This window comes from Brienomyrus brachyistius, chromosome 1 (genome assembly GCF_023856365.1).
Source record: "Brienomyrus brachyistius isolate T26 chromosome 1, BBRACH_0.4, whole genome shotgun sequence".
NCBI classification, from domain to species: Eukaryota; Metazoa; Chordata; class Actinopteri; order Osteoglossiformes; family Mormyridae; genus Brienomyrus; species Brienomyrus brachyistius.
The window spans coordinates 29,737,622-29,758,378 of NC_064533.1; the positions used below are offsets into that span (position 1 = coordinate 29,737,622).

Genomic DNA, 20,757 nt, shown 5'->3' on the forward strand with positions numbered 1-20,757 from the left:
CAAGAAGATGAGGTCCCATGGTGTAACGGTCAGCACTCTGAATCCAGTAATCCAAGTTCAAATCTCGGTTGGTCATGCCACCTGGAAGATTACTTACTGCACTCTGCATGCAAGGAACGACAGTTGTCGCCTTAACAACATAGGCTTATGTCATCTTGCCTGTGTACCCGTTATTTTCTGGATTGTCTTGCTTCCTCTGGCTCCATTCATCTAAACCTAGAGAACGCTAATATTCCTGCAGCTTGAGTTTGGCGGCTTTATTTGGTTCACGGCTAAAAGGAACAGCACACTCCCCGTCGGGGAATCGAACCCCGGTCTCCCGCGTGACAGGCGGGGATACTCACCACTATACTAACGAGGAGACGGACAAACAACGCACCTGATCAAACTTTTCCCGTGGCTGTGGTAAAGATACGTGCTCCTCACATTCCATTGTGTTTGATGCTGTGATAGCGACATGACGGCAAACGATATTAATTAAACTTTACTCAGTGGAAGCGTCTCTATTGAGACAACATGAACGTACTGAATAAATGGTGAGATCTTGCCTTTCGCTTTCACAGTTCCGTTCGATTATGGCTTGCTCATTTAGATCAATGATTCAAATGGAGATTTGGGAATGACTCACACCTAATCTCTGTTCCATACGGACGCACACGCTACTCTCTTTCCCCCAATATACCAGAATAAATGAGATTTGAATTGATCTCCTAATGCCATGCCAGGTGAGTCAAGGTTGACAGGGTCCATTGGCTACACTGAAGAAGCAGAAAGCAGCTGCGTCCAGCCTGGGTCCCATGGTGCAATGGCCAGCACTCTGGGCTTTGAATCCAGTGATCCGAGTTCGAGTCTCGGTGGGGCCTTCGTCTTAAAACATGCTAGATTCTGTGTGAAGAGACCAGCCGTTCTTCCCCTGAGAGCAAAGGGAAGTTTCTTTGCTGCTTTGCCTGTTTGGTTCAATTATGCTGCTTCTTCTTGCTCCGATCACCTCAAGCTACCATTCACTTCTGTCTGTCAGCTGTATCATACACAAACTGAAAATATGTCTCTAAGATGTCTTTCGCGTGTAAGGCGAATGTGATAACCACTACACTATGGAAACAACTGACAAGCTTCCCTTTCTTTAACCAAAGGGAATTTTATGCAATCTGCTAATTCTCAGCGGCTCATGAAAAACCAGCAGCTGGCCTCCTTTGCAATGCAGTCATGCCCACATGCTAGCATTAGTTCTTATTTCAGACGACTTTAGTCAAGCACCTGGAAACTGACGTCATCCCAATCAAATCACTTCCTCATACTACACAAGATTCAGAAACACAAAGCAACTGCTGTTTTCATAGCCGAACAATTCACAAGAGAATTCTCACTACCGTAATAGTATTGGCAAGGTATCGTTGAATTTCAAAGGGATCAATGATTTCACACTCAACTTCTGCAAGATCTCTGCTCCGGACAACCGCTAAGAAGCATCAACATCGTGATGATTGAACATGAAAATCAAGGCGCTTGCTTGCATATTTTCTAATAAACAACTATTCAGAAAGTGAAAAGTGACACTTTGTGGAATGTCACGCATTGGCTCGGCGTGTGAGACTAAGGAATAAGGGCAACTTGGTTTCACTGGTGTGTTGGCTTTGAAGCTTGGGCTAAAAGCAGAGAAATAGCATGTTTCCACTCGGTTTCGAACCGAGGACCTTTCGCGTGTAAGGCGAACGTGATAACCACTACTCTATGGAAACAACTGACAAGCTTCCCTTTCTTTACCCAAAGGGAATTTTATGCAATCTGCTAATTCTTAGCGGCTCATGAAAAACCAGCAGCTGGCCTCCTTTGCAATGCAGTCATGCCCACATGCTAGCATTAGTTCTTATTTCAGACGACTTTAGTCAAGCACCTGGAAACTGACTTCATCCCAATCAAATCACTTCCTCATACTACACAAGATTCAGAAACACAAAGCAACTGCTGTTTTCATAGCCGAACAATTCACAAGAGAATTCTCACTACCGTAATAGTATTGGCAAGGTATCGTTGAATTTCAAAGGGATCAATGATTTCACACTCAACTTCTGCAAGATCTCTGCTCCGGACAACCGCTAAGAAGCATCAACATCGTGATGATTGAACATGAAAATCAAGGCGCTTGCTTGCATATTTTCTAATAAACAACTATTCAGAAAGTGAAAAGTGACACTTTGTGGAATGTCACGCATTGGCTCGGCGTGTGAGACTAAGGAATAAGGGCAACTTGGTTTCACTGGTGTGTTGGCTTTGAAGCTTGGGCTAAAAGCAGAGAAATAGCATGTTTCCACTCGGTTTCGAACCGAGGACCTTTGGCGTGTAAGGCGAACGTGATAACCACTACACTATGGAAACAACTGACAAGCTTCCCTTTCTTTAACCAAAGGGAATTTTATGCAATCTGCTAATTCTCAGCGGCTCATGAAAAACCAGCAGCTGGCCTCCTTTGCAATGCAGTCATGCCCACATGCTAGCATTAGTTCTTATTTCAGACGACTTTAGTCAAGCACCTGGAAACTGACTTCATCCCAATCAAATCACTTCCTCATACTACACAAGATTCAGAAACACAAAGCAACTGCTGTTTTCATAGCCGAACAATTCACAAGAGAATTCTCACTACCGTAATAGTATTGGCAAGGTATCGTTGAATTTCAAAGGGATCAATGATTTCACACTCAACTTCTGCAAGATCTCTGCTCCGGACAACCGCTAAGAAGCATCAACATCGTGATGATTGAACATGAAAATCAAGGCGCTTGCTTGCATATTTTCTAATAAACAACTATTCAGAAAGTGAAAAGTGACACTTTGTGGAATGTCACGCATTGGCTCGGCGTGTGAGACTAAGGAATAAGGGCAACTTGGTTTCACTGGTGTGTTGGCTTTGAAGCTTGGGCTAAAAGCAGAGAAATAGCATGTTTCCACTCGAGGACCTTTCGCGTGTAAGGCGAACGTGATAACCACTACACTATGGAAACAACTGACAAGCTTCCCTTTCTTTAACCAAAGGGAATTTTATGCAATCTGCTAATTCTCAGCGGCTCATGAAAAACCAGCAGCTGGCCTCCTTTGCAATGCAGTCATGCCCACATGCTAGCATTAGTTCTTATTTCAGACGACTTTAGTCAAGCACCTGGAAACTGACTTCATCCCAATCAAATCACTTCCTCATACTACACAAGATTCAGAAACACAAAGCAACTGCTGTTTTCATAGCCGAACAATTCACAAGAGAATTCTCACTACCGTAATAGTATTGGCAAGGTATCGTTGAATTTCAAAGGGATCAATGATTTCACACTCAACTTCTGCAAGATCTCTGCTCCGGACAACCGCTAAGAAGCATCAACATCGTGATGATTGAACATGAAAATCAAGGCGCTTGCTTGCATATTTTCTAATAAACAACTATTCAGAAAGTGAAAAGTGACACTTTGTGGAATGTCACGCATTGGCTCGGTGTGTTAGACTAAGGAATAAGGGCAACTTGGTTTCAGTGGTGTGTTGGCTTTGAAGCTTGGGCTAAAAGCAGAGAAATAGCATGTTTCCCCTCGTTTTCGAACCAAGAACCTTTCGCGTGTAAGACGAACGTGATAACCACTACACTATGGAAACAACTGACAAGCTTCCCTTTCTTTAAGCAAAGGGAATTTTATGCAATCTGCTAATTCTCAGCGGCTCATGAAAAACCAGCAGCTGGCCTCCTTTGCAATGCAGTCATGCCCACATGCTAGCATTAGTTCTTATTTCAGACGACTTTAGTCAAGCACCTGGAAACTGACTTCATCCCAATCAAATCAATTCCTCATACTACACAAGATTCAGAAACACAAAGCAACTGCTGTTTTCATAGCTGAACAATTCACAAGAGAATTCTCACTACCGTAATAGTATTGGCAAGGTATCGTTGAATTTCAAAGGGATCAATGATTTCACACTCAACTTCTGCAAGATCTCTGCTCCGGACAACCGCTAAGAAGCATCAACATCGTGATGATTGAACATGAAAATCAAGGCGCTTGCTTGCATATTTTCTAATAAACAACTATTCAGAAAGTGAAAAGTGACACTTTGTGGAATGTCACGCATTGGCTCGGTGTGTTAGACTAAGGAATAAGGGCAACATGGTTTCACTGGTGTGTCAGCTTTGAAGTTTGGGCTAAAAGCAGAGAAATAGCATGTTTCCACTCGGTTTCGAACCGAGGACCTTTCGCGTGTAAGGCAAACGAGATAACCACTACACTATGGAAACAACTGACAAGCTTCCCTTTCTTTAATCAAAGGGAATTTTATGCAATCTGCTAATTCTCAGCGGCTCATGAAAAACCAGCAGCTGGCCTCCTTTGCAATGCAGTCATGCCCACATGCTAGCATTAGTTCTTATTTCAGACGACTTTAGTCAAGCACCTGGAAACTGACTTCATCCCAATCAAATCACTTCCTCATACTACACAAGATTCAGAAACACAAAGCAACTGCTGTTTTCATAGCCGAACAATTCACAAGAGAATTCTCACTACCGTAATAGTATTGGCAAGGTATCGTTGAATTTCAAAGAGATCAATGATTTCACACTCAACTTCTGCAAGATCTCTGCTCCGGACAACCGCTAAGAAGCATCAACATCGTGATGATTGAACATGAAAATCAAGGCGCTTGCTTGCATATTTTCTAATAAACAACTATTCAGAAAGTGAAAAGCGACACTTTGTGGAATGTCACGCATTGGCTCGGTGTGTTAGACTAAGGAATAAGGGCAACTTGGTTTCACTGGTGTGTTGGCTTTGAAGCTTGGGCTAAAAGCAGAGAAATAGCATGTTTCCCCTCGTTTTCGAACCAAGAACCTTTCGCGTGTAAGACGAACGTGATAACCACTACACTATGGAAACAACTGACAAGCTTCCCTTTCTTTAAGCAAAGGGAATTTTATGCAATCTGCTAATTCTCAGCGGCTCATGAAAAACCAGCAGCTGGCCTCCTTTGCAATGCAGTCATGCCCACATGCTAGCATTAGTTCTTATTTCAGACGACTTTAGTCAAGCACCTGGAAACTGACTTCATCCCAATCAAATCAATTCCTCATACTACACAAGATTCAGAAACACAAAGCAACTGCTGTTTTCATAGCTGAACAATTCACAAGAGAATTCTCACTACCGTAATAGTATTGGCAAGGTATCGTTGAATTTCAAAGGGATCAATGATTTCACACTCAACTTCTGCAAGATCTCTGCTCCGGACAACCGCTAAGAAGCATCAACATCGTGATGATTGAACATGAAAATCAAGGCGCTTGCTTGCATATTTTCTAATAAACAACTATTCAGAAAGTGAAAAGTGACACTTTGTGGAATGTCACGCATTGGCTCGGTGTGTTAGACTAAGGAATAAGGGCAACATGGTTTCACTGGTGTGTTGGCTTTGAAGTTTGGGCTAAAAGCAGAGAAATAGCATGTTTCCACTCGGTTTCGAACCGAGGACCTTTCGCGTGTAAGGCAAACGAGATAACCACTACACTATGGAAACAACTGACAAGCTTCCCTTTCTTTAATCAAAGGGAATTTTATGCAATCTGCTAATTCTCAGCGGCTCATGAAAAACCAGCAGCTGGCCTCCTTTGCAATGCAGTCATGCCCACATGCTAGCATTAGTTCTTATTTCAGACGACTTTAGTCAAGCACCTGGAAACTGACTTCATCCCAATCAAATCACTTCCTCATACTACACAAGATTCAGAAACACAAAGCAACTGCTGTTTTCATAGCCGAACAATTCACAAGAGAATTCTCACTACCGTAATAGTATTGGCAAGGTATCGTTGAATTTCAAAGGGATCAATGATTTCACACTCAACTTCTGCAAGATCTCTGCTCCGGACAACCGCTAAGAAGCATCAACATCGTGATGATTGAACATGAAAATCAAGGCGCTTGCTTGCATATTTTCTAATAAACAACTATTCAGAAAGTGAAAAGTGACACTTTGTGGAATGTCACGCATTGGCTCGGTGTGTGAGACTAAGAAATAAGGGCAACTTGGTTTCACTGGTGTGTCGGCTTTGAAGCTTGGGCTAAAAGCAGAGAAATAGCATGTTTCCACTCGGTTTCGAACCGAGGACTTTTCGCGTGTAAGGCGAACGTGATAACCACTACACTATGGAAACAACTGACAAGCTTCCCTTTCTTTAACCAAAGGGAATTTTATGCAATCTGCTAATTCTCAGCGGCTCATGAAAAACCAGCACCTGGCCTCCTTTGCAATGCAGTCATGCCCACATGCTAGCATTAGTTCTTATTTCAGACGACTTTAGTCAAGCACCTGGAAACTGACTTCATCCCAATCAAATCACTTCCTCATACTACACAAGATTCAGAAACACAAAGCAACTGCTGTTTTCATAGCCGAACAATTCACAAGAGAATTCTCACTACCGTAATAGTATTGGCAAGGTATCGTTGAATTTCAAAGGGATCAATGATTTCACACTCAACTTCTGCAAGATCTCTGCTCCGGACAACCGCTAAGAAGCATCAACATCGTGATGATTGAACATGAAAATCAAGGCGCTTGCTTGCATATTTTCTAATAAACAACTATTCAGAAAGTGAAAAGTGACACTTTGTGGAATGTCACGCATTGGCTCGGTGTGTTAGACTAAGGAATAAGGGCAACTTGGTTTCACTGGTGTGTCGGCTTTGAAGCTTGGGCTAAAAGCAGAGAAACAGCATGTTTCCACTCGGTTTCGAACCGAGGACCTTTCGCGTGTAAGGCTAACGTGATAACCACTACACTATGGAAACAACTGACAAGCTTCCCTTTCTTTAACCAAAGGGAATTTTATGCAATCTGCTAATTCTCAGCGGCTCATGAAAAACCAGCAGCTGGCCTCCTTTGCAATGCAGTCATGCCCACATGCTAGCATTAGTTCTTATTTCAGACGACTTTAGTCAAGCACCTGGAAACTGACTTCATCCCAATCAAATCACTTCCTCATACTACACAAGATTCAGAAACACAAAGCAACTGCTGTTTTCATAGCCGAACAATTCACAAGAGAATTCTCACTACTGTAATAGTATTGGCAAGGTATCGTTGAATTTCAAAGGGATCAATGATTTCACACTCAACTTCTGCAAGATCTCTGCTCCGGACAACCGCTAAGAAGCATCAACATCGTGATGATTGAACATGAAAATCAAGGCGCTTGCTTGCATATTTTCTAATAAACAACTATTCAGAAAGTGAAAAGTGACACTTTGTGGAATGTCACGCATTGGCTCGGTGTGTTAGACTAAGGAATAAGGGCAACTTGGTTTCACTGGTGTGTCGGCTTTGAAGCTTGGGCTAAAAGCAGAGAAATAGCATGTTTCCACTCAGTTTCGAACCGAGGACCTTTCGCGTGTAAGGCGAACGTGATAACCACTACACTATGGAAACAACTGACAAGCTTCCCTTTCTTTAAGCAAAGGGAATTTTATGCAATCTGCTAATTCTCAGCGGCTCATGAAAAACCAGCAGCTGGCCTCCTTTGCAATGCAGTCATGCCCACATGCTAGCATTAGTTCTTATTTCAGACGACTTTAGTCAAGCACCTGGAAACTGACTTCATCCCAATCAAATCACTTCCTCATACTACACAAGATTCAGAAACACAAAGCAACTGCTGTTTTCATAGCCGAACAATTCACAAGAGAATTCTCACTACCGTAATAGTATTGGCAAGGTATCGTTGAATTTCAAAGGGATCAATGATTTCACACTCAACTTCTGCAAGATCTCTGCTCCGGACAACCGCTAAGAAGCATCAACATCGTGATGATTGAACATGAAAATCAAGGCGCTTGCTTGCATATTTTCTAATAAACAACTATTCAGAAAGTGAAAAGTGACACTTTGTGGAATGTCACGCATTGGCTCGGCGTGTGAGACTAAGGAATAAGGGCAACTTGGTTTCACTGGTGTGTTGGCTTTGAAGCTTGGGCTAAAAGCAGAGAAACAGCATGTTTCCACTCGGTTTCGAACCGAGGACCTTTCGCGTGTAAGGCGAACGTGATAACCACTACACTATGGAAACAACTGACAAGCTTCCTTTTCTTTAACCAAAGGGAATTTTATGCAATCTGCTAATTCTCAGCGGCTCATGAAAAACCAGCAGCTGGCCTCCTTTGGAATGCAGTCATGCCCACATGCTAGCATTAGTTCTTATTTCAGACGACTTTAGTCAAGCACCTGGAAACTGACTTCATCCCAATCAAATCACTTCCTCATACTACACAAGATTCAGAAACACAAAGCAACTGTTGTTTTCATAGCCGAACAATTCACAAGAGAATTCTCACTACCGTAATAATATTGGCAAGGTATCGTTGAATTTCAAAGGGATCAATGATTTCACACTCAACTTCTGCAAGATCTCTGCTCCGGACAACCGCTAAGAAGCATGAACATCGTGATGATTGAACATGAAAATCAAGGCGCTTGCTTGCATATTTTCTAATAAACAACTATTCAGAAAGTGAAAAGTGACACTTTGTGGAATGTCACGCATTGGCTCGGCGTGTGAGACTAAGGAATAAGGGCAACTTGGTTTCACTGGTGTGTTGGCTTTGAAGCTTGGGCTAAAAGCAGAGAAATAGCATGTTTCCACTCGCTTTCGAACTGAGGACCTTTCACGTGTAAGGCAAACGTGATAACCACTACACTATGGAAACAACTGACAAGCTTCCCTTTCTTTAACCAAAGGGAATTTTATGCAATCTGCTAATTCTCAGCGGCTCATGAAAAACCAGCAGCTGGCCTCCTTTGCAATGCAGTCATGCCCACATGCTAGCATTAGTTCTTATTTCAGACGACTTTAGTCAAGCACCTGGAAACTGACTTCATCCCAATCAAATCACTTCCTCATACTACACAAGATTCAGAAACACAAAGCAACTGCTGTTTTCATAGCCGAACAATTCACAAGAGAATTCTCACTACCGTAATAGTATTGGCAAGGTATCGTTGAATTTCAAAGGGATCAATGATTTCACACTCAACTTCTGCAAGATCTCTGCTCCGGACAACCGCTAAGAAGCATGAACATCGTGATGATTGAACATGAAAATCAAGGCGCTTGCTTGCATATTTTCTAATAAACAACTATTCAGAAAGTGAAAAGCGACACTTTGTGGAATGTCACGCATTGGCTCGGCGTGTGAGACTAAGGAATAAGGGCAACTTGGTTTCACTGGTGTGTCGGCTTTGAAGCTTGGGCTAAAAGCAGAGAAATTGCATGTTTCCACTTGGTTTCGAACCGAGGACCTTTCGTGTGTAAGGCGAACGTGATAACCACTACACTATGGAACTGACAAGCTTCCCTTTCTTTAACCAAAGGGAATTTTATGCAATCTGCTAATTCTCAGCGGCTCATGAAAAACCAGCAGCTGGCCTCCTTTGCAATGCAGTCATGCCCACATGCTAGCATTAGTTCTTATTTCAGACGACTTTAGTCAAGCACCTGGAAACTGACTTCATCCCAATCAAATCACTTCCTTATACTACACAAGATTCAGAAACACAAAGCAACTGCTGTTTTCATAGCCGAACAATTCACAAGAGAATTCTCACTACCGTAATAGTATTGGCAAGGTATCGTTGAATTTCAAAGAGATCAATGATTTCACACTCAACTTCTGCAAGATCTCTGCTCCGGACAACCGCTAAGAAGCATCAACATCGTGATGATTGAACATGAAAATCAAGGCGCTTGCTTGCATATTTTCTAATGAACAACTATTCAGAAAGTGAAAAGTGACACTTTGTGGAATGTCACGCATTGGCTCGGCGTGTGAGACTAAGGAATAAGGGCAACTTGGTTTCACTGGTGTGTCAGCTTTGAAGCTTGGGCTAAAAGCAGAGAAATAGCATGTTTCCACTCAGTTTCGAACCGAGGACCTTTCGCGTGTAAGGCGAACGTGATAACCACTACACTATGGAAACAACTGACAAGCTTCCCTTTCTTTATCCAAAGGGAATTTTATGCAATCTGCTAATTCTCAGCGGCTCATGAAAAACCAGCAGCTGGCCTCCTTTGCAATGCAGTCATGCCCACATGCTAGCATTAGTTCTTATTTCAGACGACTTTAGTCAAGCACCTGGAAACTGACTTCATCCCAATCAAATCACTTCCTCATACTACACAAGATTCAGAAACACAAAGCAACTGCTGTTTTCATAGCCGAACAATTCACAAGAGAATTCTCACTACCGTAATAGTATTGGCAAGGTATCGTTGAATTTCAAAGAGATCAATGATTTCACACTCAACTTCTGCAAGATCTCTGCTCCGGACAACCGCTAAGAAGCATCAACATCGTGATGATTGAACATGAAAATCAAGGCGCTTGCTTGCATATTTTCTAATGAACAACTATTCAGAAAGTGAAAAGTGACACTTTGTGGAATGTCACGCATTGGCTCGGCGTGTGAGACTAAGGAATAAGGGCAACTTGGTTTCACTGGTGTGTCAGCTTTGAAGCTTGGGCTAAAAGCAGAGCAATAGCATGTTTCCACTCAGTTTCGAACCGAGGACCTTTCGCGTGTAAGGCGAACGTGATAACCACTACACTATGGAAACAACTGACAAGCTTCCCTTTCTTTAACCAAAGGGAATTTTATGCAATCTGCTAATTCTCAGCGGCTCATGAAAAACCAGCAGCTGGCCTCCTTTGCAATGCAGTCATGCCCACATGCTAGCATTAGTTCTTATTTCAGACGACTTTAGTCAAGCACCTGGAAACTGACTTCATCCCAATCAAATCACTTCCTCATACTACACAAGATTCAGAAACACAAAGCAACTGTTGTTTTCATAGCCGAACAATTCACAAGAGAATTCTCACTACCGTAATAGTATTGGCAAGGTATCGTTGAATTTCAAAGGGATCAATGATTTCACACTCAACTTCTGCAAGATCTCTGCTCCGGACAACCGCTAAGAAGCATGAACATCGTGATGATTGAACATGAAAATCAAGGCGCTTGCTTACATATTTTCTAATAAACAACTATTCAGAAAGTGAAAAGTGACACTTTGTGGAATGTCACGCATTGGCTCGGCGTGTGAGACTAAGGAATAAGGGCAACTTGGTTTCACTGGTGTGTTGGCTTTGAAGCTTGGGCTAAAAGCAGAGTAATAGCATGTTTCCACTCGCTTTCGAACCGAGGACCTTTCACGTGTAAGGCGAACGTGATAACCACTACACTATGGAAACAACTGACAAGCTTCCCTTTCTTTAACCAAAGGGAATTTTATGCAATCTGCTAATTCTCAGCGGCTCATGAAAAACCAGCAGCTGGCCTCCTTTGCAATGCAGTCATGCCCACATGCTAGCATTAGTTCTTATTTCAGACGACTTTAGTCAAGCACCTGGAAACTGACTTCATCCCAATCAAATCACTTCCTCATACTACACAAGATTCAGAAACACAAAGCAACTGCTGTTTTCATAGCCGAACAATTCACAAGAGAATTCTCACTACCGTAATAGTATTGGCAAGGTATCGTTGAATTTCAAAGGGATCAATGATTTCACACTCAACTTCTGCAAGATCTCTGCTCCGGACAACCGCTAAGAAGCATCAACATCGTGATGATTGAACATGAAAATCAAGGCGCTTGCTTGCATATTTTCTAATAAACAACTATTCAGAAAGTGAAAAGTGACACTTTGTGGAATGTCACGCATTGGCTCGGCGAGTGAGACTAAGGAATAAGGGCAACTTGGTTTCACTGGTGTGTCGGCTTTGAAGCTTGGGCTAAAAGCAGAGAAATAGCATGTTTCCACTCGGTTTCGAACCGAGGACCTTTCGCGTGTAAGGCGAACGTGATAACCACTACACTATGGAAACATCTGACAAGCTTCCCTTTCTTTAACCAAAGGGAATTTTATGCAATCTGCTAATTCTCAGCGGCTCATGAAAAACCAGCAGCTGGCCTCCTTTGCAATGCAGTCATGCCCACATGCTAGCATTAGTTCTTATTTCAGACGACTTTAGTCAAGCACCTGGAAACTGACTTCATCCCAATCAAATCACTTCCTCATACTACACAAGATTCAGAAACACAAAGCAACTGCTGTTTTCATAGCCGAACAATTCACAAGAGAATTCTCACTACCGTAATAGTATTGGCAAGGTATCGTTGAATTTCAAAGGGATCAATGATTTCACACTCAACTTCTGCAAGATCTCTGCTCCGGACAACCGCTAAGAAGCATCAACATCGTGATGATTGAACATGAAAATCAAGGCGCTTGCTTGCATATTTTCTAATAAACAACTATTCAGAAAGTGAAAAGTGACACTTTGTGGAATGTCACGCATTGGCTCGGCGTGTGAGACTAAGGAATAAGGGCAACTTAGTTTCACTGGTGTGTTGGCTTTGAAGCTTGGGCTAAAAGCAGAGAAATAGCATGTTTCCACTCGGTTTCGAACCGAGGACCTTTCGCGTGTAAGGCGAACGTGATAACCACTACACTATGGAAACAACTGACAAGCTTCCCTTTCTTTAACCAAAGGCAATTTTATGCAATCTGCTAATTCTCAGCGGCTCATGAAAAACCAGCAGCTGGCCTCCTTTGCAATGCAGTCATGCCCACATGCTAGCATTAGTTCTTATTTCAGACGACTTTAGTCAAGCACCTGGAAACTGACGTCATCCCAATCAAATCACTTCCTCATACTACACAAGATTCAGAAACACAAAGCAACTGCTGTTTTCATAGCCGAACAATTCACAAGAGAATTCTCACTACCGTAATAGTATTGGCAAGGTATCGTTGAATTTCAAAGGGATCAATGATTTCACACTCAACTTCTGCAAGATCTCTGCTCCGGACAACCGCTAAGAAGCATCAACATCGTGATGATTGAACATGAAAATCAAGGCGCTTGCTTGCATATTGTTAGGTTGAAGAAACTGTTATTAATCATTTTGTTATCACTCCTGTATGATCAGCAATGAATGTAAATATGTATATATATTATTTTGTTTTCCCCTAGCCTCATACTTTAGATTATATTAATAATAGCATTCCCACCTTAGCAAAACCAGAACTTTCTCTCACCTCCCTATTCTGCATGACTCTTGCGCCTCCCACTGACTATAAATAAAGGAGTCAAGGGGAACCACCCTTTGTAACACATTCTGCTGTAGTTTGCATTGCAGAGAGTGTGGGTACCCTTGCAAGTAAAACTGTAACCTGTGTGTGTCTCATAAATGTGGAGTTGGGGTGGAAACGCCGGGCGCTTTCCCCAACATAGAATTTGGTCCTTCGAGCCGGATCCGAGGAACCCCGAAGACGTCTCCAGTACGCCGAGAGAAGCGACACCGAAGTCTGTCGACAGCCACTCGAAGTCGGGTGCAAGAAAGACCTGTGATGTGAATTCGTCATCAGGCCGGTGGTTAGAACTGCGCTCGACGTCTGGTGATGTCTGAAGGACCTCGGTGACGGAACAGAGAGCACACTATACAGGTGAGAAACACGGCACCTAAGTGAATAGGTGGCCAAGTGAGAGATACGGCACCTAAATAAGTAGGTGGCCAAGACATGCATGTGGTTGAGGTTAGCCGAAATTAACCGGGAGAGAAAGTAGGCGTTATTGGAAATATATATATTGATGTATGTGGATGTGTTTTTATAGGTTTTAGATTAACCTACACGATCCACCCTAAAAGCAACAACATACTGGTGACTGAAGGATAAAGGACGGGTTTCATCCCTGAAAACTAACACCGCTGCTCTAATAGTGAACAGTAGAAGGCCGTGTTGGTGTCCTCCTGAGGTCTCATGCCAGGGACTTGCTTTTAGGATTTTTTTATTTTTTGTAGTGTATTCAATAAAAGGTAACAATGGGAAAAAATCAGAGTAAACAAATCAAATTAGAGGGAGATGAGAAGTTTATGGAAGGATATAAACCAGGATCAGGACAAATAAGTAGTCAGAGATGGAGGAAAAAACATGGGTTTGAAGGAAAACTCCATACTCCAGACATATTAAAGTTACAGGGAAACTTAAAACTGGAGATGTTACAGACTACCAATAATAAAAAAGGCCAAGATAGAAAAAAGGAATACGTTTTCTCTGATGCATGGTTAGAACAGAGTAAACTAAGAGATAATAAGAGACAACAGAAAAAGGGAAATAAGGAGAAAAACCTGCAGGTGGCTTTAATCACACTAGACGAAGAAACGGCAGCAAGACCTTCTGCCCCTCCAGCTCCTCCACCGCCCCCACAAATTCCGGTGCCTGCACCGGCGCTGGTTCCAGCCACAGATAGACAAGAAGCAGGGGGGGGGGTGGAACCATCTCGCATGTTAACTCGAGGGTCTGATCCCTCTCTATATCCTGTAAAAGATTTGGCCACAGCTAAAGTACAATGGCATCCAAAAAATAACACAGAACAAGAGGAGGTAGATTGGCAGTGTCCCCTCGTAGAAGTGGCAAATCCAAATCGAGGCCCAAATAATGCAGGACCCGAAACTATGTTAGTATATAGACCCTGGACCGCTGAGGATAGAACAGCGGCTTTAAAAGGAATACCCCCGGTTGAAGAAGGGGTACCCGAGTTTTGGACTGCCATCCTAGAATTACAAAGTAGTTTTCATTTGAACGGCAGGGAAATGTACCGATGCCTAAGACAGTTGTTTACCCATAAATGGGGACGTGTGGCAGGCGACTTCACTGGACACGGTGCCAATAATGATGAAGTCTTAGCACATAACTCACAGGAACTCATTCAAGCATTACAACACCTGCGAGAGAGGATAGACACAGTCTTCGTGAGACGCGCAGATTATGGGCGAATAGCGCAGTGCAAACAAAAAGATGGAGAGGAACCTGAGGATTTTATGGATAGGATGCGAGTGGTGTTCAGGGGAAATTCAGGAATTCCTCACGACGAGGAAGACGGAGGAGTGTATCAGCAACAATTAAAACGAGCTTTTGTCGCAGGCCTAAAGCCTGAATTGCGAAAATATCTCGACAAACATTGGGTACATCAGAATACTGGCTCAGCCCAACAAGCCTTAGAATATGCCCAACACGCACAGAAAGCGCAGAAACAGCAAAAGACAGATACAATATTCAGCGCCTCTGACGTGGTAGCGCTAGTGCAAACGAACCCTCGGGGACGCGGGGGATTCAGAGGTAGAGGAAGAGGAAGATTTAGAGGCCGAGGAAGATTTAGAAATAAACAAACAGGAGGGTTTTCACAGGAAACAGAGTGTTGGACATGCGGGAAACCTGGACATTTAAGCAGGGACTGCAGGTCAGGGAAGCGACCATTTAATCCAAACTCCACCGAAAATGACCAATGACCCTCCTCGGAGACCCCTGTTGCCGACACTATCCGAGGTGAAACAGAGGTCATTTTAAGGGAAGAAACGGAGGTTACCTTACAAGACCTCCTGGATGAGGAAATAGATTTGCAAGCAGTATGTCAGCTATTAGCAGAAAGGCAGTGGGGAACTTTGCCAAGTCGGAAATTAATCATAAATGGCAAAGTATACGAATGCCTGTGTGATACTGGAGCCTGTAGGACTGTCCTAACCTCCAGTCCTCCTGAAGTCACATACTCCTCATCTGTCATAAATATAAAAACAGCAGGAGGCCAAACAGACAGTCATCAGCTAACAAACCCAGTTGCAGTAAAAGATAAGGAAACTGGGATTGAATGTCAAGCACAAGTGTTAATAAGCCCTTCTTGCCCTGTCAATCTGTTAGGCCGTGACCTTATGGTACAGATGGGCATTAGTGTAGTTGCCACAAACTCTGGCATGAAAGCAATCATAAATGAGGAAGCCTATGTTGTGCAAGGAACCGGAGCACCACAATATTACTGGTCACTGGACCTAGGGGGAACTGCACAGACACGAGAATTGTTGCGAAAAACTAGAGAAAAGCAGTCCCCTAAACAAACCCAGTTCATGCCTGACGATGCCTTACACGTCACTATGTGGTACAAAGGCACCCCAGGACCAGATTATGCCTATGACAAAACGTTTCATGCCCTCCAAGACACTTGTATTACCTTACAACATTTGTATGTTAACTCCACTACTGGCTTTTCTGCTGCCTCAGTCATCTTATCTAATAAACAACAGGCTGTGTTCAGAGGGGAAACACCTCACGTATCTCTATCAAAATCACCTCAGATGCAGTGGAGGGATGTAGAGATGTTCTTACGAGATTCCATGCACAGTTACAATGACTACCAACCCGTACCTGGCTCCTGTTGGAGCTATGACAAAAAACACAATGTGTGGCGGTTCCCTTTGGGATGGAGAGTTCAAACCACTCTCACCACACACTTGCAGGACCCAACCTGACAAATTTTTTCTGTTCTGGAGGGGGGATCATGTCCAGATCTAGATCGCCTCCCGGAAGGGTTGTGGTCGTCCTCCCCCACTGATGTAGGACTGGTAAAGGGGTTCCCACCATACAAAGTAATTGTGAAATCAGAACACCGCCCGGTAGTTAGACAATACCCGTTAAAACCTGAGGCAGAGAAAGGTATAGCCCCTGTAGTGCAGGATATGTTGGCATCAGGAATATTGCGAGAGGCTCCTGAGGCCACTTGCAATACTCCTATCTTCCCTGTCCAGAAGGGACATACAGGGAAATGGTGCATGGTGCAGGATTTAAGACCAGTTAATAACATAGTGCAACACGCAGCACCAGACGTGCCCAACCCACACTTATTGCTCAACTCATTAACCCCTGATAAAAGTTACTTCTCAGTAGTTGATCTCAGTAATGCATTTTTCAGAAAGTCCACATGTATATACCATGGCCCTTAGATATTCTATGAGTACCTGTAAAATACCATCCCATAGTCAAGTGCTACTGTATGTAGATGATATATTAATTGCTTCAGATACAAAACAGCATTGTAAGGAAGCCACACTGTTGGTGTTACAGCATTTATATGATACAGGACATAAAGCATCAAAACAAAAATTACAATATTGCAGGGAGGAAGTTATATATCTTGGACATAAACTCTCCCAACAAGGTCGATCATTATTAGAAACTAGAAAACAGGCAATACAAGAGGCACCAAAGCCAAAGACTAAACAGCAAATGATGTCCTTCTTAGGACTTTGTAATTATTGCAGAGAATGGCTACCTGATTATGCCGCACTCGTTCAACCTCTGCAAACCTTAATTTATGGGAAAGACATGGCCTTAAAAGATAAAATTCAGTGGACAAAAGAAGGAGAATTGGCATTCACAAACTTAAAAATGATGCTCAGATATTTTACAGACCCCAATATCAGATTCAATGGTTGTTTATGTAGATGGATCAGCATCAAAAAAATGATATGGGAAAAAATAAGGTCGGGTATGCTGTAGTTACGTCCACTGAAGTGTTAGAGGCCAATGCACTCCCACCTGCTTGTTCAGCACAAGCGGCTGAACTCTATGCTGTAATTAGGGCATGCGAGCTATTCAAAAATAAGTCACTTACTATATACACTGATAGTCAATATGTGTTTGGAGCTGTTCATCACCATGCAAGAGCGTGGAAAAATAGAGGTTTTAAAACATCGCAGGGAACGTCTCTAACTCACACAAACTTACTACTTAGATTATTAGATGTTGTACAATTACCGACTCGCCTTGCACTGTGCAAATGTAAAGCACACCAAACCGATGCTTCCACAATAGCTAAAGGAAACAACTTTGCAGATAAAACTGCCAAAGAAGCGGCCCTGAAACAGCCCACCTTATCAGTGGCAGACATTCTTTTCATAGATAGTGATGTGCTGTGTGATGCACAGATTCATGCTCCTAAAACAGAAATACAGAGTTGGATCAAGAGAGGAGCAATACAGCAAGGGAAAGTTTACTATATGAATGACAAGCCCATCCTACCAAAAAACTTATACAAAACAGCTGCCTTAGTGAGCCATGGAAATACTCATGTCTCAACAGGAGGGATGGTACATATTATCCAGCAATACTTTTATGCTATAAATTTTTCTGATTATGCAAAGCAATTTTGTAGAACATGCTTAATTTGCTGTAAACATAATGCACAGGGTAACATGAGACCAAAACGTGGCCAGTTCCCTGTAGCTGAGTACCCGTTTCAAGTTGTACATATGGATTTTATTGAATTATCTTGGTCACAAGGGAAGAAGTACTGTCTAGTCATTATAGACACCTTTTCTAAGTGGGTAGAAATATACCCTGTAAAGCACTGTGATGCAATGACTGTTGCAAAATGTTTGGTAGGCCATTATTTCCCTACCTATGGCATACCTCATATTATAAGATCAGACAATGGGACTCATTTTGTAAATCAGACCATGTCCCTTTGTTCACAAGCATTAGGTTTTACGCTTAAGAATCATTGTGCTTATCACCCTCAGAGTGCAGGCTTAGTGGAGAGAACTAACGGCACTATTAAAACAAGGCTCAGAAAAACAATGGAAGAGACAAAAAGGCCGTGGCCAGAATGTTTGTCTCTAGTAAAATTGTGGATGAGAATAACTCCCATTCCTGCAGGATTAACACCTTTTGAGATAGTGTACGGAAGGCCGTTTCCTCTAGCAACCGAAATGAGTGATATAGGGAAAGCGGACAGAGAAAATACATTGGCTAATTGGATGCGAAAGTTGCTATCATCACAACAAAAACATAGCCCCAGTAGTCTGCCAGTAAATTCTGTTTCTAACCAACAGGATAACTTGCAGCCAGGGGATTGGATCCTGGTCAAGGTCCTGTTGCGGAAGGAGTGGAGCACACCCCGGTGGGACGGTCCTTATCAAGTCCTCCTCACAACACCAACAGCTGTGAAAATAGCAGAACGACCTTCCTGGATACACAAAAGTCACTGTAAACCCATCAAGCCCTTATCAGAGGCCTCAGCGACAGAGTAGCAGTGGAAGTCCGCTACAAAGGCACAGTAACCAATAGGGTGCTGCTGTCTCAACCCGGTGAAGAAAACAACTGAACTGCACTCTATTAGGATGGCTCTGACGGGGTGGGGATGTGGTAAGGTGACTCTAGGGGTCATTCTTGTTGTTGGACTTGTATGGTTGTCCTTGCTCCCACTAGCTCCATTGCAACACCTACGGCGATGGACCCATGACGACTTCCATCTGCGCCCGTTGCCTGCTGACCACTCACACCCGTTCATGAAGAACTACTGGTATCGATATGTACATGACACTGTAACAGCAAAAAATGTGACTTACAAAAAGTGATGACCATGGACAGTCAACCGCAGTCCTCCTGGCTGGACTGGTTTGTTACAGGAACATGGTGGTCCATACTGATGAAAATGTGCCTACCTTTTGTTTTGTTTTTTATTTTGTTTTTCTGTTGTTTTATAACTGTTATACCATGTTTGAAAATGTTTATTAATCAAGCTCTTAATGCTGCTTTTCGGACACACAGTACAATGTTTCTCTCCCTTACTCAGAATATGGAGACAGAGCCTGTTTCCAGCGATAGCGATGAAGAAGACATGTAATTCATAATGACGGCTGAGCCGAAAGCACCCGTGCAGGGCTCGGACCTGAAGTAACGGAATTAGATGTTTTTCTATGATAAACAGGAGGAACGACTCCTGATGGTTTTCTGTACTCCACAGTTAGGATGATGATGATGTGATCTAAATGACAGTTGTACTGGAAATGCTTTTGCAACTTGTACAATACTGATGTTTTTGATCATACTGTCATGATAAACAGGAGGGACTGTTAGGTTGAAGAAACTGTTATTAATCATTTTGTTATCACTCCTGTATGATCAGCAATGAATGTAAATATGTATATATATTATTTTGTTTTCCCCTAGCCTCATACTTTAGATTATATTAATAATAGCATTCCCACCTTAGCAAAACCAGAACTTTCTCTCACCTCCCTATTCTGCATGACTCTTGCGCCTCCCACTGACTATAAATAAAGGAGTCAAGGGGAACCACCCTTTGTAACACATTCTGCTGTAGTTTGCATTGCAGAGAGTGTGGGTACCCTTGCAAGTAAAACTGTAACCTGTGTGTGTCTCATAAATGTGGAGTTGGGGTGGAAACGCCGGGCGCTTTCCCCAACACATATTTTCTAATAAACAACTATTCAGAAAGTGAAAAGTGACACTTTGTGGAATGTCACGCATTGGCTCGGCGTGTGACACTAAGGAATAAGGGCAACTTGGTTTCACTGGTGTGTCGGCTTTGAAGCTTGGGCTAAAAGCAGAGAAATAGCATGTTTCCACTCGGTCTCGAACCGAGGACCTTTCGCGTGTAAGGCGAACGTGATAACCACTACATTATGAAAACAACTGACAAGCTTCCCTTTCTTTAACCAAAGGGAATTTTATGCAATCTGCTAATTCTCAGCGGCTCATGAAAAACCAGCAGCTGGCCTCCTTTGCAATGCAGTCATGCCCACATGCTAGCATTAGTTCTTATTTCAGACGACTTTAGTCAAGCACCTGGAAACTGACTTCATCCCAATCAAATCACTTCCTCATACTACACAAGATTCAGAAACACAAAGCAACTGCTGTTTTCATAGCCGAACAATTCACAAGAGAATTCTCACTACTGTAATAGTATTGGCAAGGTATCGTTGAATTTCAAAGGGATCAATGATTTCAAACTCAACTTCTGCAAGATCTCTGCTCCGGACAACCGCTAAGAAGCATCAACATCGTGATGATTGAACATGAAAAT

The 20,757-nt window shown here is 42.7% G+C and overlaps 16 non-coding genes across 16 annotated transcripts; 1 reads left to right on the top strand and 15 right to left on the bottom strand.

The window, feature by feature from the left end:
- The first annotated feature begins 791 nt into the window (after window positions 1–791).
- Window positions 792–863, top strand: trnaq-uug (transfer RNA glutamine (anticodon UUG)). Its single transcript has one exon. It is a non-coding gene; the product is annotated as a tRNA-Gln (tRNA).
- Window positions 864–1,666: 803 nt separating this feature from the next.
- trnav-uac (transfer RNA valine (anticodon UAC)) lies at window positions 1,667–1,739 on the bottom strand. Its single transcript has one exon. It is a non-coding gene; the product is annotated as a tRNA-Val (tRNA).
- A 564-nt stretch (window positions 1,740–2,303) lies between these two features.
- Window positions 2,304–2,376, bottom strand: trnav-uac (transfer RNA valine (anticodon UAC)). Its single transcript has one exon. It is a non-coding gene; the product is annotated as a tRNA-Val (tRNA).
- A 1,827-nt stretch (window positions 2,377–4,203) lies between these two features.
- Window positions 4,204–4,276, bottom strand: trnav-uac (transfer RNA valine (anticodon UAC)). The gene has a single exon. It is a non-coding gene; the product is annotated as a tRNA-Val (tRNA).
- A 1,201-nt stretch (window positions 4,277–5,477) lies between these two features.
- Window positions 5,478–5,550, bottom strand: trnav-uac (transfer RNA valine (anticodon UAC)). The gene has a single exon. It is a non-coding gene; the product is annotated as a tRNA-Val (tRNA).
- A 564-nt stretch (window positions 5,551–6,114) lies between these two features.
- On the bottom strand, window positions 6,115–6,187 carry trnav-uac (transfer RNA valine (anticodon UAC)). Its single transcript has one exon. It is a non-coding gene; the product is annotated as a tRNA-Val (tRNA).
- A 564-nt stretch (window positions 6,188–6,751) lies between these two features.
- Window positions 6,752–6,824, bottom strand: trnav-uac (transfer RNA valine (anticodon UAC)). Its single transcript has one exon. It is a non-coding gene; the product is annotated as a tRNA-Val (tRNA).
- A 564-nt stretch (window positions 6,825–7,388) lies between these two features.
- Window positions 7,389–7,461, bottom strand: trnav-uac (transfer RNA valine (anticodon UAC)). Its single transcript has one exon. It is a non-coding gene; the product is annotated as a tRNA-Val (tRNA).
- A 564-nt stretch (window positions 7,462–8,025) lies between these two features.
- Window positions 8,026–8,098, bottom strand: trnav-uac (transfer RNA valine (anticodon UAC)). Its single transcript has one exon. It is a non-coding gene; the product is annotated as a tRNA-Val (tRNA).
- Window positions 8,099–9,299: 1,201 nt separating this feature from the next.
- On the bottom strand, window positions 9,300–9,371 carry trnav-uac (transfer RNA valine (anticodon UAC)). The gene has a single exon. It is a non-coding gene; the product is annotated as a tRNA-Val (tRNA).
- Window positions 9,372–9,932: 561 nt separating this feature from the next.
- On the bottom strand, window positions 9,933–10,005 carry trnav-uac (transfer RNA valine (anticodon UAC)). Its single transcript has one exon. It is a non-coding gene; the product is annotated as a tRNA-Val (tRNA).
- Window positions 10,006–10,569: 564 nt separating this feature from the next.
- On the bottom strand, window positions 10,570–10,642 carry trnav-uac (transfer RNA valine (anticodon UAC)). Its single transcript has one exon. It is a non-coding gene; the product is annotated as a tRNA-Val (tRNA).
- A 564-nt stretch (window positions 10,643–11,206) lies between these two features.
- trnav-uac (transfer RNA valine (anticodon UAC)) lies at window positions 11,207–11,279 on the bottom strand. The gene has a single exon. It is a non-coding gene; the product is annotated as a tRNA-Val (tRNA).
- Window positions 11,280–11,843: 564 nt separating this feature from the next.
- Window positions 11,844–11,916, bottom strand: trnav-uac (transfer RNA valine (anticodon UAC)). Its single transcript has one exon. It is a non-coding gene; the product is annotated as a tRNA-Val (tRNA).
- Window positions 11,917–12,480: 564 nt separating this feature from the next.
- Window positions 12,481–12,553, bottom strand: trnav-uac (transfer RNA valine (anticodon UAC)). The gene has a single exon. It is a non-coding gene; the product is annotated as a tRNA-Val (tRNA).
- Window positions 12,554–20,288: 7,735 nt separating this feature from the next.
- On the bottom strand, window positions 20,289–20,361 carry trnav-uac (transfer RNA valine (anticodon UAC)). Its single transcript has one exon. It is a non-coding gene; the product is annotated as a tRNA-Val (tRNA).
- Between the last annotated feature and the right edge of the window lie 396 nt (window positions 20,362–20,757).